This window comes from Balaenoptera ricei, chromosome 17, assembly GCF_028023285.1.
Source record: "Balaenoptera ricei isolate mBalRic1 chromosome 17, mBalRic1.hap2, whole genome shotgun sequence".
In the NCBI taxonomy this organism is placed as follows: domain Eukaryota; kingdom Metazoa; phylum Chordata; class Mammalia; order Artiodactyla; family Balaenopteridae; genus Balaenoptera; species Balaenoptera ricei.
Genome location: NC_082655.1, coordinates 39,448,716 through 39,467,092, shown reverse-complemented (window position 1 = coordinate 39,467,092; position 18,377 = coordinate 39,448,716). Strand labels below are relative to the sequence as shown.

The window sequence follows — 18,377 nt, the reverse complement described above, 5'->3', positions numbered from 1 at the left end:
AAGACAAGAAACTAAATTCTCTCCAATGGTTTGTGTATATTTTAACCATATTGTGAAATATCTTAAAACAACATTTCCATTTACAGTGCCGTGGGTCATCTAGACAGACGCGAGACCCTCTACATACACGTTTTTAATCATGATCAAGGTCTAGGGGAAGGGAGTTTGCCCTTTAAGTCCTATAGAACGATTTTGTTTGAATAAAACAAACAAAGGGTTAAGAGTTCTTTTTCCTGACCCTTAACTTTTTCAATAAGAATCTTCCTAAAGTTTCAGAAAAGCTAAGTAAGTTTGCTGGTGATAGAGGTGAGGAAAAGACTGACGGATTGTGGGTGAATTCGAGTGAAGACCGGGGGTGCTTAAAGGGGACGTGAGGAGATGAAGCCTAGACCGAAGTAGAACAAAACGTGCGCTGCCTCCTCCCAGCTCGTTTTGCTTCTGCTGCACTGGATCAACAAAACAGAATCGGCTCTAGCTTTACTCCTTCCATATAGATACTGCATAAGAATGGTTCTATTTGGAATTAACAAGTTGATTTGATGTCTCCACAAAGGTAAGGAGGGCTTCCCCTCTTGCCACAGTGCCGTGGGGAATTTGAGCCCCCTTGTGGTTGCTTCAGCATTAATGCGAGTTCTAATTTACTGAATTCCTAGTTGTCAGACACACGGTTAGGCTTTTTGCAGACACTGTCTGTTTGATCTGTACAACCATCCTAAGAGGTAAGTGCAATTATTCCTCTTCTTCAGATGAAGAAACGGACTCAGAGGGACTAAATGACTTGCCCAAGTCTCTCTGGCTCTTAAGTATAGATGTCACCCTGAGAACAGGCCACTTTGGTTTCAAGGCTGGTGGCCGCTTTCCCACAATATGCAACAACACAGGGGCGTCTGGAATGCTGAGATGGTCTTCCAAATCTATGTCAGTGTCTGAAATGTTTATCTTACTCAGCTCTTGCTTATGCAAAGGATTTCAGTTCATTCCTGCTCCAGAATAATTTACCCCGGGGGAAAGGAGTTTGTTATTGTAAATAACTACTTATTTCTTCTCACATTCTTTGTTCCACTCCCCTCTCTATCTCTGTAGATCAGGAAGGTTTATATAAACTTGGTGGTTCATTTAGACTGCAACTAATGTTTCCTGGAATTCTTTTTTATTTCGTTTAGAGTACTGTGAGATGGAACCAAATTATTGCTGTTTTCCCCTATTATTATTGAGCTATCTTTTGATATTTCAAGTTTGGGCTCTTCCTGGAAGAAATAATGGAACTGTTTATAACTCTTGTTACCCGTTGAAAATTTCAGGGACTTTAGAAAAAAGATGAAGAACCATAGTTAGTCTGAAAAAGAAAATAAAAATATACTAGTTGTGTACTCTGAATTCTTGAAGATATGGTAAGTTACAGTAAGTTAAACCTAAAGATAGGATTCAAGTATGATTTAAATAACTGCTCACCTAACTTTTGAAAAATTAATGAGAAATACTTCCACACTCCATTCTTCTTTTCTTCTTTCTCTTTTTCTTTCCTGTCATCCGTTGAACTAATAAATATTTATTGAGCCCTTACCATGTCCTTGGCCATTCAAATTTCTGTAGTCTGATGACTGAGCCCCAATTGTTTTAATGTTTCATGTATACTCAATATCAAAATACTAATTAAGAGCACAGATAGAATTAAAATTCAACATGATTTTCATAAATTATAGAAGCCAAATAGATAAATTTATGAAAGGATCATCTTTGGAGAGGAGATAGGATATCCTTCATCCATCTAGGTAATGTCCATGATGGACAGATAACTGTCAACATAAGTATAAGGCTTTGGGGGGGAAAAGTTAAAAAAGTAACAGATGTATTTTCCACATAAACTCTCTGTTCCAGATACCTTTATACTCCTGCCTTCTCCCATTTCTACCCCCTTCCATACGCCTTCCTATTTTCCCCTCCAAATCCTAAATGCTCTTTAAGTCTCACTCCATATTCATTGGTGACCGCAGATCCATCTTTAACAGACCCTGGTGCTGTATTGCCTTTCTGAATTTCTAAAACGCTTCTGTAGCCCCCAGTCTCGCACTTGAATCACACACAGACGTTCTTGGGTTACTAGGAATTTCCGTGCATCCTGCCTTCTGGACTCAGTGATCAATTCTTTGAGATCAAGGTCAATGTTTTCTACTTCTTTACCTCCTCTGTAGCTCTTAGTTTAATTTTGGGAAACATTTAAATTCTTGTATATCTCACAAGAGAAAAAACAGAAACATAGAAGTAATTGCTTTCTCCACAAGCTTTGGGTCCTTCAGCTTAAGATTGTGGAGAAAATAAAGGATGCTGAGAAAAAAGACACAAAGATAGAAAAAACGACAGATGGAAGAACGACATAAATTAAGGAGGCTAGAGCAATTAGGATTATTTATTTACAGGAGTAAAGACTGAGAGAAGATGCTGAGTAATATTTTCTAGTACATTAGTGCAATAATACACGTAGATAATTTACCACATAAAGTGGCAAAATTCTTGTTCCCTGACTCTGTCAAAGGTAATACAAGAACATGACTCAAAGGAGTCCAAGAGAGGTTTAGGTTAGTCTCTGTTGGCCCCAGGTAGCAGAGAGACTTTCAACCTTAAACTTTTGCCTGATCCTCCAATTATAAGCTCCAGGTTAGAATGACAGGAATCTATTTCATTCTGAACATGTCAGTAATAAGACATAATTCATGGTTCTCAGAGGTCCTTAATGCATCCTTCTTGAACACCTTTCTTTAGGAACTCTTCTATAAAATATATTGACACATTAATGTAAAAAATGAGATGCTCTCTTAATGTGACCTGAGGCAGTGAGCCCACCATGATTCCATATCTACCAATGAGTTCCTTCCTCTGCTTCAGAATCTGAGAGGCAATCTTTTGCTGATGATCTCGGCAAGTGGTAGACAGTGCGCTGGGAAGAATTAGAGTGTGTGTTCTGGCTTCACAACTTTGAACTTCACGTGCCATCTTAGGCAAGTGATGTAAGTTTTCTCAGCCTCACACATTGATTATTAAGCATTCTTATTACTCATCTGCTGTATGGCACTTGGGAATCAATAGTAAAGAAGATAGAAAAGATCCGTACTCTCACAGTCTATACAGACTAGTGAGTGAGACTTGGTTATCTCATATGCAAAATAGGTATGGTCACCCCCAAGCCCCACATGCATTCCTCCTCCTTCCCTGTCCCCTCCCTCATTGACTGGCACCACCTTCCAGAAACCACACAATCATCCGGAACATAGAACCAAATATTCTCAAGTCCTGTTTACTCCAAATTCCTCCTATTTTTAAAGCCCATTCCCTTCTCTCTACCCCATAAACCTTGTCTCAGGGGTACTCACTGATTTTCCTGCAGCAGCCTCCTACTAACATATCAACCTGCATTCTTAGTTCCCTTCCATCTAACTGGCTCACTGCTTCCAAAGTGAACTTTCTAAATTAAAAGTCAGACTATCAATTGGGATGCTTTGGGCTGCAAAATATCACAGAAGCTGCAACTTAGAACAGTAGTAAGGGGATTTTAAAATTTACTTTAAAAAGAGCTCTCGAGTGGGTGGTTACAGAATTCTTAATTTAATCATCAACCCCATCAAAGACCTCGGTTCTTTACATCTTTCCACCGTGCCATCCTCAGCATGTTGACTTCTGTCTTCAGGCTTGTCTCCCCGAGGTCCCTAGACGGCTGCAGCTGTTCCAGGCAACAAATTCTCACACATAGTGCAGTAGTGGAAGAGAGAATGTCTATAATGGCCAGTCCTTTTTAACAGTAAGACAATCTCATCCAGAAGCTCCAAAGCAGATTTTTCCTCAATTTCATTGGCCGTGTTTGTGGCAATGGAGTAGAATTACCAAAATTGGATTATATTGATCAAATTTTACTTCCTGGGTCTAGGGTGGAGCTCAGTCTCCCCTGAAAATGTAGCCTCCTGATGTGTGAGAAAAACTGGGATTCTTTAGGAAGAAGATGAGGCTTCCCACTGATAAGCAACTAAGAGTAGTGGCATATCTGATCATCTCTCCTCGTTACTTGAAATCCTTCAGTGTCTCCCCATTGTCTTCAGAATGTCAGGTCTCTGTTTAGCATGGAATTCAAGGTCCTTCTGGTTCCACCCTGGGCTGATGTACAGCCTCACCTCTCGTGGCTGCCCCATTGCTCTCTATCCATCTCTTATTCATACAAGTGTCATTAATTGAGGTGCCGGTGCACCCTGTGTTCTCAGCTTCCTAGCCATTGGACCTGCCCTGTTCTGTCTTCTTCTCCAGCTAATTCCTACTCATCCATGATTCAGCACCTGTTTCTCCTCTCACAAGCCTTCTTTGATCCCCAGCGGTCTGGGTGAGTGAACCTTGAGTATGTTCCCATAACCCCCTGTTCACCTCTCCTCATGGCACTTACCCTTTTAGAATTGTGATTGATTGTGAATTTCTCATAGTTTCCAGCACCTAAGAAGAAGTGCCTGGCCCTTGACAAAATGTCCTGAATCAAATGCTGAATCAGTAATGTCTAGGTTTGTAGGAAGAGTTAGATGATGTGAGAGAGGTTTGTAAACTGTAATGCCATAACGTAAGTTGTGATTACTTTAGTAATAACTTTGCTTCATTGAGCTGTCCTCTTTTCTTATATATTGAATTGTTTTTACAGTCACATTTTAATTTCTTTCATCTTTTCATAATAGCTCAGACTCCATAGTGAAGTACCAAATATGCAGATTACTCAGAATTTCTCATAATTTCCTTCTTGCTTCTTTCTGATACCTTATATGGCACTAAGCAGAACTAAATTAAAACTTTTCACTTCTGCATCTCCAAAGGCCTTTCTTTTAAATTTTTCCAAGAAAGAAGAAGAGCAGGACACAAGCAGGAATGTAAAGTAAATTGAAGGTTCGACCTCTGGACCCAGGACTCATATGTTTTCCCATCACCAGATGGAATAGTGCAATACAGTAGTTCTATGTCCCCTGCTGTCCCTAATTAAAAGATGCCTCCTTTATGGTGAAAAAACTCTGTGCTAGTGATGTTGGAGAGATTGATGCTGCACGGTGAGTAGACCTCACCCCACTGGGAACATGAAGAGGCACTTCCTGGTTTGCGACTACAGCCCTTGTTTAAATAGCCTAGCAGTTTCATTCAATCAGCAAGCATGTCTTGAGTGCCTACTGTAAACCAGGCACTCTAGACACTGAAGATAGAGCATGAAAAAGACTTACCAGCTCTCTGCCCTTACGGAGTTTACATTGTAGTGGGGAGTGGGGAGAGGACAGTAGGAGGAGACAAACCATAACAAAGAAATCAAGAATGGAGAAAAACATTAGAGAGTGATAAGGGTAATGCAGAGAATTGTAGCAAGTGGCTGCCTCTCACCTCCAACTCAGGGGAGTCAGAGCTCTTGCTTTAATATTCATCATCTGCCGTGTGCTAGATAGGTGTGTATAACATCCACATCAACGCCACACTATTGGGAATTGCTCATCAGAACAGCTAATAACAACAGCTAACAGAATAAGCTTCTCATGTTCTTTCCTCTTGCAGTAGACCTGCTGCAGCTCCAGAGAAGCCACTGGGTATCTTGACCAAAGCAGGCTGGGCTCATACCCTGTAGTATGACTGCCAATGGCCTAGAAGGAGAGGGCATTGTTTCTACCATCGGGCAGTTAGTCGTGCACTGCCTTCTCAAGTGTCTTCTGTTGTTGCCCAATCTGTTATTTAAAGCACACACTTTCACTTTAAAGTTAATATACTTTGTATTTTATCTCTTTAACTGTATTGAAAACCAAGAGAGTATTTTATTCACCCTTAAATACCCAATACCTATTATTACCTGGAACATGATAGGTATCCAATAAATGTTTACTGAGTAGATGTATTTGATTTTAAGATGAACATACAAAAGAATTAAGTCACAGTAAAAGGAAGTTTTGGTACAGCACCAAGATAAATAACACATGCAGAAAGCTGTAGGAACTCATAGGGTAGAAGACAGGAAAGGCCTGGAAGAGGTGAACTTGAGCTGCAAACTGAAGGATTTGTAGTGTCAGAAGGGACAGAAGGGGCGAGAAGGGCATTCCTGGTGACAGAAGTCATGTGAACAAAGGCAGTTGTCCCCATTGGGGACAGTGGGGAGAGTGACTTCACAGGGCAGAGGAATCCGCTTGGAGAGCAGTGGGTGGTAGGAACAGTTGAGTACCTCTGGGTCAGATGAAGAAGAGACATAAATTTCTGGTGGAAACTCTTGTAGTTGATGCAAAGTCACCAGACGTCTTCAGGAGAAGGTAAGAGCAGGGTTTTAGAAGGGAATCCGTAAAACTCTTGCCAGGGGGTACACTGTCACACTCAAGTAGGAGACTCAAAGTGGGAAGACCTGGTGTGAAAAGGGAGCTTGAGGAAGTAGCACAGGATTAGAAACAATTCCTTTAGAAAATCAGAGGATAGCGCTAAATTATTGCACTATTCTCTGCACTATAGTGACCAAAAAACACTATGACTTAAATTTCTCTATCTACTATTTCCCATGCCTACTAATAATGTAGCCTAGAAAAGTTTCACTTCCCTGACTGCCCCTTTCAAGATCTCAAGGTTGGTTCTTCCGGGTTTCCTTTCCTATGCATTTGACTTTCCATCAGTTTCACTTACTACTTTACAGATGCTCTAATTGACTCCTTATGTAACACTTCATTCAACAGGTAGCTGTATTATATATAAATGTGGAGGATACAAAAATAAGATATGGCCCCTTTTCTCCAGGAGCTCACTATCGAGGGCTGACTGTGATTTGGTTTACTTAATAATCATGAAGGAAGACTTCATCATGGAAAACCAAATAAAGCTACATTGAAATTTTCTAAGAAAAAAATCTAACATTACTTGAAAACCAGTAGAGTACAAGGAAGTAGGATTTCAGAATATGCTTCCTCCTCGTCAGCTATGTGAACTTTGTCTATCCCTACTTTAAGTGATTAAAGCCTGTAAAATTCAGTATGGCCTGGTATATTAGATGCTTTTAAATATGGTATAAAATTTTTATTACAGAAAATTTCACACACATACAAAAGGAAAGAGAATAGTCTAATGAACTCTCCTATATACTCGTCACTCAGGAATTTTTCATCCTTGGGCAGGCTTACTTCATTTACACCCCAGTCACTCCTCTATGCCAAGATTATTTTGAAGCAAATGCCCAATTTCATATCATTTTATATCATCTCCTTTGTAAATATTTTAATGTATCTCTAAAAGGTAAGGAGATATATATATATTATATATATATATTAGGAGGAATAATAATATTGTAGTCATATATTATTCCTCCTAAAATATTTTACAATAATCTCGTAACATCATATCCAATATATCGCCAGTTTTCAAATGTTTCCAGTTTCCTCCAAGCTGCATTTTCCTCCACAGTTTTCTTGTGTAAAGCAGGATTCCAGTAAGGGTCAAACAATGCAATCGGTGGATGTGGTCGATGTCTCGATTAGAAGTCTCTTCTAATCCATGGGTTCCACCTTCATTTTTCTTCTTTCTGCTCCTTGTTTGTTACAGAAACCAAGTAATTTGTTCCATGGGATTTCCTATAGTCTGGATTTAGGTAATTCCTTTTCTATGGAATCATTTAACATGTTCCCACTCTCTTATATTTCTGTTAATTGGTAGTTAACTCTAGAGGCCTGATCTGATTCAGGTTTGATTATTTTTTTTTAACTTTCGGGGGCAAGAACACTTCTTAGGTATCGATGTTCATTTCCATTATGAGTGATGTCTAGTTTTCTCTCTTTTTATGATATTAACTGTCATTGAAGATTATTGCCGAGATCTATTATTTCATTGGGGGTTGCAAAATGGTAACTTTGATTATTAGTTGAAATAATTCTATAAAAAGAACTCTCCCCCCATTGACTATCTGGTCACTTAGAGGTACTTTTGTGTAAGAAAAGTAGGATATATGTTTCATTCTTTCCCTTTATTTACCTATTTTTAAAATTATTAGTTGATTCCCTAGTACTCTCCGAAGATAACTGATTGGGTTAATTTTTACTGTCATAATTTACTAATGGATTTAAAAAATATACATGTGCTTCATTCTGTTGTAGTAATTATGCTTATTAATGCTCAAAATTGTCCTATTTTTGGCCAATGAGAGCCTCTTTAAACTGGTTCCTGAGTTCTTTTGAAATGCCCTTGTAGTCACTGATAGTGTCCTAGCTTTCTGATGTGACAGTGTTCCAGGCTATCTTGTGTATTTCCTGCCCCAGATGGAATCAGCTATTTTTCCAAAGAGCTCCACTTTCTTCTACTAGGTCACTGTATTTAGAGACCACAGTCTGAACACTAAGTATGCTTATTGCTACTGGGTTGGTCATTGTTTCTAAGCCTTTTTAGCGGATAGAAGTAGAATTTCTTTTTCTCTTAAGAAAAAAGATATTGTGGGGACTTCCCTGGTGGCGCAATGGTTAAGAATCCGCCTGCCAATGCAGGCGACACGGGTTCAAGCCCTGGCCCGGGAAGATCCCACATGCCGCAGAGCAACTAAGCCCGTGTGTCACAACTACTGAGCCTGCGCTCTAGAGCCCACAAGGCACAACTACTGAGCCTGCAAGCCACAACTACTGAAGCCTGCGTGCCTAGAGCCCATGCTCCGCAGCAAGAGAAGCCACCGCAATGAGAAGCCCACACACCACAACGAAGACCCAATGCAGCAAAAAAATAATAATAAATAAATTAATTAATTTTTTTAAAAAGATATTGTGAATTATATATTTCCAGTTCAGGTTGAGGACTCCAAAGCTGCGCTTTACCTCACTGGTGTCATGTCTGTGTCTCCTTCTTCCTTTGCCAGAAATCCTGGTTCTTAGTGCAACAGCATAACCACTCACTTGCTTTCTCCCACAGCACACACAGTAGTCTCAGAATAACAACACCACACAACCGACAACAGCATGATTATTGAAAATGGTTTGTTTATTGCAGGTTCTTTTTATGTCTTTAGGATATGTTATATATTCCACTAGAGATGTACGTGTTTCTGTTAACCTATAAGGCAAGTTACCCTGAATGAAATATCATTTCCATCTTTCATATTTTTGTCTTAATATCCGAAACTACTGATTTCTAAGATGTTTAAATGCTTATTTATAATTTTTCTTTATAAAGCGAGAAAAAGGTTACAGATAGGAATAGTTGTAAGACTTATTAAAATAATTACCTTGCAGTGTCATAGTTGGATCCTCAACACATACATTGCCTGTTCTTTCTTATTAGATCTGACTCAGACAATTTCATTCATTCATTCATTCATTCATTCAAGAAATATCTAGTAAGTACTACATGACATTCAGACAAGGGGAATAAAGAGGGAATTTAATATGTGTTGAGCATCTTTTGTATGTCAAGTATTATTTTAGCTGTTTTACATACATTATCTTATATAATTTTATAAGAACCTTTTAAAGCATACATTAGTAGTCTGTAACCAATTTTCAGATGAGTCAGTTGGAGCTCAGGGAGTTTCCTTTGTCCAAAGTCGCAAAGATATTAAGTGGAAAAGCCAGAATTAACATATAGGCCTGTTTTATTCCAATGTCATATACAAGGTTCACTCTCTATCCTCAAGGAGTTAATGGAGGGTTTAGACACAGGAAGAACAAAGCACAATAGGAGTTCAAGCAAGAGAGGCATTAAAATCATGGGGCATCACAAGAGAGGTGGCATTTCACCTGATTTTCCAGAAAGAATAGAATTTTGTTGGATGGAGAGGGAATGCATTGCACATGAAAAGATGGGGATACACAAAATTGCATAGGCAAGAAAGTTCAACAGGTTCTTGAAATGATGAGTAGTCTGGTTTGGCCAAAGTTTAGTTTAATATAGGGAAATAGAGCTAAAACTGAAAAGGTCCCTTGGGACGCCAGTTGGACCCTGAATGCGATTCAAAGAATTTGGGACAGCCAGAAACTTTTGAAAGTTTTCAACAGGTGTGAGACATGATGGGGCTCAATCCCAGCCACTGAGTAGGCGCCATCTAACCCACAGCATCCTCCTTTGAGAGACTCAAAACAAAAACCAGCTTCATAGATCTGCACATCTCATGGGTTGGTCTGCATGTCTTCTAGCAATTTCTTGCTAAAATTGCACTTTTTTGGATGTTTTGCTATTTGACGTTTTGCCAAATTAAACTGTACAGTTGGAGAGACTCGGAATAGTCCCATAAGATACTGCACTGTGATTGGCAGGGGTTGCTGGAGTTCTCAGATATTAACAATGAAGTCTTACTGTAATTGGACACAATCTGCTTGTTGAACCTTCTTTGAGTCAAAAAAGTCTTTAAGTATTGTGACAACTCATCAATTTCTTACAAGAACTCTACTAAAAATATGCTTATCAATTTAATTAATAAGCATAGGATTATGGAAACAACAGGAAAAGCATCACAATTCAAGAGATTTTGGTAAAATTGAGTTCTGATTGGGTAAGGACTTTTTACTATAGAAATGAGTTACATCTCAATTGTGTACAATAGACTCCTTAGTCTGGGTACTTTCATTGGCTTAAGATCCTTCCTTTGCTCAGTATTAAAGTTCAAAAATGACCACTTAACCTGATATTCTTGTACATTCCCCTCATGGGAATTTCTAACACAGTGAATTAAGTCTCCCTATTATCTCGTTTTTATAAGAGAGTGTGAGATTGCATAATTCATGGTAACTAAACTTTCTTTTACAGTATGACGTTTGCTATCTTAATTGTCCTTCCAGTTCGTAATGCGTAAATCAAATATGGTTGAGCTCTGTGAAATCTATTAGTTGTGGATCGTTTGTGATCTGGCAAGCTGTTGCCTATAATAGGACTAGTTATGAAGTGTGTCCTCAGTATTCTTTCCTTTCTCCCTTCCTTCCTCCCTACTCCCTCCCTTCTCCCTCCTTCCTCCCTTCCCCTTCCTTCCTCCCTTCCCCTTCCTTCCTCTCTCCCTCTATCTGTCCCTCCTTATCCTTCTCCTTCTCCTTCTTCTTCATCTTCTTCTTTCTGCTTCTTTCTTTCTTTCTCTTTCTTCCTTTCTCTTTTTCTTTTCTTTCTTTCTTTCTTTTTCTTTCTTTCTTTCTTTTTCTTTCCTTCCTTCCTTCCTTCCTCCCACCCTCCCTCCCCCTTTCTCTTTCTTTCTTTCCTTTCTCTCTCCCTTCCTTCCTTCCTCTCCTCCTTTCTTTCTTTCTTTCTTTTTTTTTTTTTATGCACTTCTTTCTAATTGTATTTCAAGTTCTTTCTAAAACAAAGCCTTTGGATACCCCAGGTTCAATATGCCCCTGGGCCTGGTCCACTGCTGTCTTGTATTCATGTGTGGGTATTCATTTGTTCACCAACATTAAATCCCAGGATAGGTGTGATAAAACATGACTCCCTCCTCCATGGCACAAGTCCTTTGCTGGTTTCAGAGGTGGACTGCAGTCTTTGCAGAAAACACACAGGAACGTTTTCTTGGAACTGAAGTGGGATGAAAAGTGCCTGCCCTGAACATCACCATCTTTTCCCTGACCCTTCCCCTCCAGTTTCTGAAGATATAGCAGAAAATAATCTTCCTTGAAGATACTGGATAACAATTCCATGAAACAAAAACACATGCTTCCAATGCACTGTGCTTTCAGATATGTTGGTTTTAGTTCAGCTGCTGGATGAGCTGATTGATGCGTTCACCTTGATAGCCAGGTGAGCCCACTTCCTTGACGAAGCCCACTCTATTCTTGGTAGCGTGACGGGCCACTGAGAGTTGGAAAGGGCGCAAGAACCCTGAGATCACCTGAAAATTCTTCCCCGGGAAGGCAATTTCGTGAATGAGGTCTTCCAAGCAAATGACACCAAACTTCCCCAGGTGCTCCTCAATCACTGTGTTGTCTGTCAGAGGGATGATTTTATTCTTGACCTTGGCTTGTCCACGTTTCAAGATAAGTTCCTGAACAGACTTCAGATTTGGAAATCCCCAGGTCACATAAGTTTCCACTATACAAAGCATTTTTATGGTTTGAGGGGTTACTTGCATAAAGACACCACTGAAAATCTTATTCAGGTTAAGTCTTGCAATGGTCCTCTGCACCAGTAAACTCACCCCATTAATCCTTTCGATACGTACAACAAAGGCCAAGGAGTGTTTATCTGGCACTTCCAAGCCGTGAGGTTTCACTTCTGGTCGTCTGAGTCGCACCCTGTCACGTAGTTGCCGCCAGGAATCATGTAGGAACCATTCTAGTCGCTTAAACTTGATCTCTTTTCCTTTCCTCTGCTCCTTCCTTTGCAAAAGCGCCTGCTTTGCCTGGGTGGCTTTCAGGCCCTGATAAGCCTTCCTCTTTTTCAGGAGATTTTTCTGAAACCAAAGGGATCTTTTTTCTTGGCTCTTCCTTGGATATCTTTCCAACTCTCTCTCTCTTTCTTTCTTTCTTTCTTTCTTTCTTTCTTTAGTTCTTTCTTTCCTCCCTCCCTCCCTCCCTCCCTTCCTTCCTTCCTTCCTTCCTTCCTTCTTTCTTGTTGTAATGGCTGAAATAGTCTCCTGACAATTGAGAGAACAGAATCCTATGTAGAGATAGGCATGGCTTTCATCAATATACAAAACTACCCAGTTATGGAAGGTTTAAACCTAAGTGGAAATGTTTGCTGGACACATCTATACAAAATCCACATTTTTTGCAGAAATAGTTTATTAAGTATCATTGATGCCCTATTTAAAGAATGAAGGTACTCATAGATATCATTTTACTATATTTAGTCAACACTATAGTGCAAAGCACAGATGGAGGGGTCAGTGATTCCACACTCACTATTCCTGACAGAAGATTTTATCTGAGATAACTGTAGTCATTTGGCATGTTAGCTTCAATTGCTGTAATTTCTCATCTTGTATTGGTGTAGACCCAGATATGTGTTCAAGTTACACTTGTGGTTCACACCCTTGACTGAACTTTAAAATCACCTGGAGGCTTCTAAAAATATATCAGCACTGGTGCCCCACCTCCGAAGATTCAGATTTAACTGGTCTGGCTACAGGGTCACAACAGTTGCACAAGTTCAGGGAGTACATTTACCATAGAACATATTCATGCCTCAGGGCCCGCAGCCTCCCAGAGCACAAGTCCATTGTGTTCCATGTGAAAGGTGCCTGCTGTACTTGTGCAAACATGGGGCCAGAGGGAGGACTTGAGCACACCCGGTTTTAGAAGCCCCCCAGGAGATTGCAATATACAGCCAGACTTGAAAACCATTTTGAGGTAAAACATAGCCTAGATGTTAAGAGCATGGATTTAGGAGTCAAGCAGAAATGGATTCAAAATCTTGCTCTACTACTCTCTAGCTGTGTAACCTTAAGAAAGTCATTTAACCTCTCGGAACTTCAATTTCTGCATAAATAAAAGGGTGATACCCGCCTTGTGTGATTATATTCAAGAAAAAAATGAAGACAATCTGAGTGAAATGCTTGGCACAAAGTTAACTCTCAAGAAGCCACTGTTATTATTTCAGTTATTAAAGCATAGTTTCTGTATTAGTCCAGACTCCTTCAGTACTAAGTGACAGAAATCTAACTCAGACGACCTGTAGCAAAAATGGAGAATCTGAGCAAGCCACAGGAAGAGTAGGGCTGGATCTGGTCTTACGGACTCCAGCAGTGGGAAGCTGTTAGGATACATACTGTCTCTCTCTGGTGCTTATTCCACCTTCTTGGTGCCTTCATTCTCTCAAGCCAGCTGTCCCCTTAGAGGCTGAACTATGACCTTATGCAGCTCAAAACTCAGGACTTACATCTTTACATCCTGTTAAGTACAGAAGAGCCAAGTAATTCATCAAATCCAACTCAGTTGGGAAAATCACAGTGGCCCAGCCTGGCTCCTTTGTTCACCCCTGTTGTCAAGGTGTGTAATCCTTAAAGTGGGGAGAAGTGGTGATGTGCAGATGAACACAGTAACTACCTTTTTTAAAAAACATTTATTTATTTATTTATTTATGGCTGTGTTGGATCTTCATTTCTGTGCGAGGGCTTTCCCTAGTTGCGGCAAGTGGGGGCCACTCTTCATCACGGTGCGCGGGCTTCTCACTATCACGGCCTCTCTTGTTGCGGAGCACAGGCTCCAGACGCGCAGGCTCAGTAATTGTGGCTCACGGGCTTAGCTGCTCCGCGGCATGTGGGATCCTCCCAGACCAGGGCTCAAACCCGTGTCCCCTGCATTGGCAGGCAGACTCTCAACCACTGCGCCACCAGGGAAGCCCCACAGTAACTACCTTTATCTTCACTGTTGAGACCTGATTCAAAATATATAAAATACATAAAACCTCTGCCATCTAGGATCTATTAGCAGATAAGGAAGGACAGCAGTGAAGTCCCAGAAGCAATTTTAAAAAATACCCTGAATTTATAATACCTATTCTCTCAGCTCTTCATGACCTAAGATGAGTTTAGGGCAAGAAAAGCATTTGTTAGACTTTTCTGGCACAGTTTACCTGAGACACTCAGGTGACCAGGCAGATGCGGAGCTGGATAAGTTGATGCCACACTCCCAGCAATCTGCATGATTGAACACCTGAAGTGTTCTTTCCTGCCACCTCCACCCCATGGTCTCTCCTTACCTCTACAAATGGGAAAACTTAGGAAACTTATTTATAGGAACACACTCTACAGATACACTGTGTATTTATCCAAGAAGAAGGCGATGAGGAAGAACGTCACTAAAGACTCAGAGACATCCTTTAACATTTGAATTGTTCTGACCACTTACGTAACATTTGTCTTAGAGAAGCAGCAAGTGTCATAAAAGAGGAACAGGCTTCATAGTTTTATAGCAGTGTGGTTTTGACACGTCATTTAACTTCTCTGAGCTTCAGTTTCCTGATCTGTGAAATGAGGGCAATAATATTCCACAGGACTATTGTGAGAATTGAATGTCTTTGATAAGTGATAATGTATTTGAAAGTCAATTGCACTCTACACAGTTGATCTTCAATAAGTGGTTTCAGTGTTTGGGGGTTAGTTTTATATTTTAAAAAATTACCGAAGAGGCCTTGCTATGAACATGCTTTCGTGTATTTAGACCCAGTAGAGAGGGTGACTGGGCATATGGTTGAATATTCTAGGAAATACTGCAAAAGATGCATGAGTATCATTGCTGCTCACTGACCTTTGGGTCTTCGCATGTTACTTTGTGGTTACATAAATGAGTGACGAAACTGCTGGCATTCACTTCAAGTGACCCTGATACTTTACTGGTTCAGCGGCATTATTTAGGAAAGCACATGACTCACTTCATTCCGACATGGTGAACACTGCAGAGAAGAAAGCAAAGAAGAAAAAAGTCAAATGTTAATACCATTAGTAGCTCTTCTATGTCAAATGATGCTTCTGGGATTTTGAGGCCTCTTTACAGTTCCTATTCAGCCAAAGTAAATTGGTTATGGGTGAATAAGAGTTGGTGGGAGGATTATATAAGTGAATGTGTAAAAGCCAACTGGCTCGTGGCCAAGGACACAGATGGCACTCTCATTGACTCTCTTGGACAACATCAAGCTCTAGATTCTGTGCTGCGGACTGACTAGGTATTCTCTGTTGGCAAGGAGCCTCATCCCAGACAGTGGTATTCAGATAGTACGCATCAAAAATATATATAGTAAACATCTTCTCTGACCTAAAAATGGGGGAATTACCTTTCTAAGCTTATTCTAGTGTTAAGACTCCATAACCTAAAGCCCATATTTTTCCAGAAGTGAAAATTGCTTTTGATATAAAGCAGAGATGATTCAAATGAAGGAGAATGAGATTACCTCTGCCTTTTAGGAGCAAGAGATTAAATAGCACAGAATTGCCTATATCAAACAAACATGAGTAAAGGTCAGCTATGGATTTTAAATTGTTCAAAAGATTGTTACTTTGACATGACTAAAATGTAGGGAGCAAATTGATGAGAATATCTCAGCAGTGAAGGAATGTATTTTCTTAATATTTTTTAACATCCGGTCTTGGTACAATTTTATTTCAATTTCTGCTAATACAACCACATAAATGCCTGATTTAAGTCATTTAAGTATCCCATGGCAACATGATCTTGTGCTTCTCTCTTTCATTTCCTTCCTGTCCCTCCCCTTCTTTTTTCTTGAGAGAATCAGGAAGAGGTTTCCTATTTCTCAACTCTTGAATCTGTTTATGAAAATTGGAACTAAACAGTTTAGCACAATTAAGCAGGATGCCTCATTCATCAAACCTTCATTTTTCTAAGACTCCCAGCCTGTCAGTCACCAAAAAGCGTGTGTTAAGTGGAAGCTGTGCTTCTACTCTGTTGGCATGCCACATCTGTTGACAATTACAGAGGCACATATGATGCCATTCCTGTCATGGCATGTGCTTCCTTGTGCCTCGGGTCACAGGCCTTCAGGGACATTTACAAAGTGTGTCCTGGAACTAAAGAGTTTAATTTTGCCTGCTAATGTGTTTATGTATCTTGTAAAGGAACTAATCATTCCCTTTTGCTTTCCCTTATTATGGGGTGTGTGTGTGTGTGTGTGTGCGTGTGTGTGTCTGCACCAGAAAAGAACCATGCCATATAATAAGCATAAAGACCTTTTTCTCATACCCACCAACCTTTCTTGTAAACCGCTGCTTTTATTTTTTTTTATTCTTTTGTCAAATAGCATATTTCTTGGCTTTTCTTGGATTTTATCTATTTTTTGAATACTACTGAATTCTGATTTCATATTTAGTCAAGATTTGGATCATATTTTTAAAAAATATAATCCATGTAATTATAAGTCACTGGGACGCCCTCTGGAGTTATGCTTTCTTTCTTTTGGATCTCTAATTGACCTGTGAGCATATAGCTTTCTTCATTCTATAAGCCCTATTATTCAGGAAGTATCTAGAACCTAAAAGAGTGGAGCTGAATTTACAAGTCATCTATCTAGGTATTTTATTACTCTAAGCTTAGTACCTAGAATATTTGGCGATGTCCAAGGTATTGACCTTTTTTCCTGCTTTTATTCAAATATTTAGCACTGGGTATGCATGACTATAGGAATACTAATTTTTTTTTTTTCATTTAAAGGAGAGGTACTGCTTTTGGATATTGTGAGTACCTCATTAATATTATGAACAATTAAATGAATTCTAGTAGAAGAGCTACCTGAAAGAGAGCTAGAAGATAAAGAAGTTCAGACTGAGTTTAAAGCCAATGGTAGTTTCATCCATGGTGGTTAATGGTGTTTCTTAATCTTTAAATATCAAATGTGTTGTAATGCTTAATTATCCTTAATATCTAAATGAATTACCACCGTATTGGAGAAGAGTGGAAGTGACCTACAGATTCTTTAGTGCTTATTGAAGAGGAGCAGCTTGAAGAGTTTTGAGAATTCTACAGAAGAGAGGAAGCTGTTAGATCCAAGGTACCACCTTCTTCAAATGGGGAAAACAGGATGCACGAGCGTGCCTCTTCTCCAACATTAAGTTTTGCCTCGGTTTGCTATTAAACTCAAGGATTTGTGAAGGAAGCAATTCTAATTGCTTGGCACTTAAAAAACTTGCTCTGTTAGAAGTATTTTGAAAACTTGATTGCATTTTGAGTCACGCAAATTTACCTGGAATAAATTTTTGCTGTACACCTAAATAATCTGCCATTTAAATGCAACTATAGAATTCTCAGAGGGGAAAAGGAAGCTAATATTTATTGAGGATCTACAAGATATTACATTCATTGTTTTATCTTCTCTTAACATCCATGAGTAGATATTGCTGTTTCTGTTTTACCGATGAGGAAACAAGCTAAGACTGCCTAGGAGCATTTTCCTAACTAGCACGAAGTGTAGTACAATCTGAAACCAGCTCGGTATGATTGCAAAACCTGTTTTCCTTCTCTGCTATCTTCACATCCCTGAGATTTTTTTGAAAACAGTGAAGAGTGGCAGCTTCTTATTTCATGTAGGCTTTACGATCAGCGCAGCCGGATTTGCCAAAGACACACACCCAGCCTCACACCTGCAAATCAACTTGAGGACTGATTGATCGGGATTTGAGCCTGAATTATACCATATATCAAATAATGCTATATTCTCTCTCTAGTTTCTGCTTTGTAGCCACCTTAAAATGTCTCAAAACTCACATTGTCCCAGGGGAATACTAAAAACGTTGTCTTATGTGAATTAAGTATATGCTGTGCTGTTTCATATTAATTAAATTCATGGCACCTAAATTAAGAATCCTTCAGGTTGGCTCTTGAAGTGTGCTCTATCTCTGGTGTGAGAAGATCCCATTTTGAGATGTTTCTACACAAAAGGAAAGAAAGCAGCCAACACTTATTGTTTCGAGCCCTTTTAACTATATCCCCAGACCTAAGAGGAATCTAGTT

General features: G+C 39.6%; 1 protein-coding gene and 1 pseudogene across 2 annotated transcripts in view; one reads left to right on the top strand and one right to left on the bottom strand.

The window, feature by feature from the left end:
- CPQ (carboxypeptidase Q) overlaps positions 1–18,377 on the top strand; it is a 505,020-nt gene that overhangs the window by 428,133 nt on the left and 58,510 nt on the right. The window lies entirely within an intron of this gene.
- Positions 11,628–12,425, bottom strand: LOC132352078 (large ribosomal subunit protein uL30-like; annotated as a pseudogene).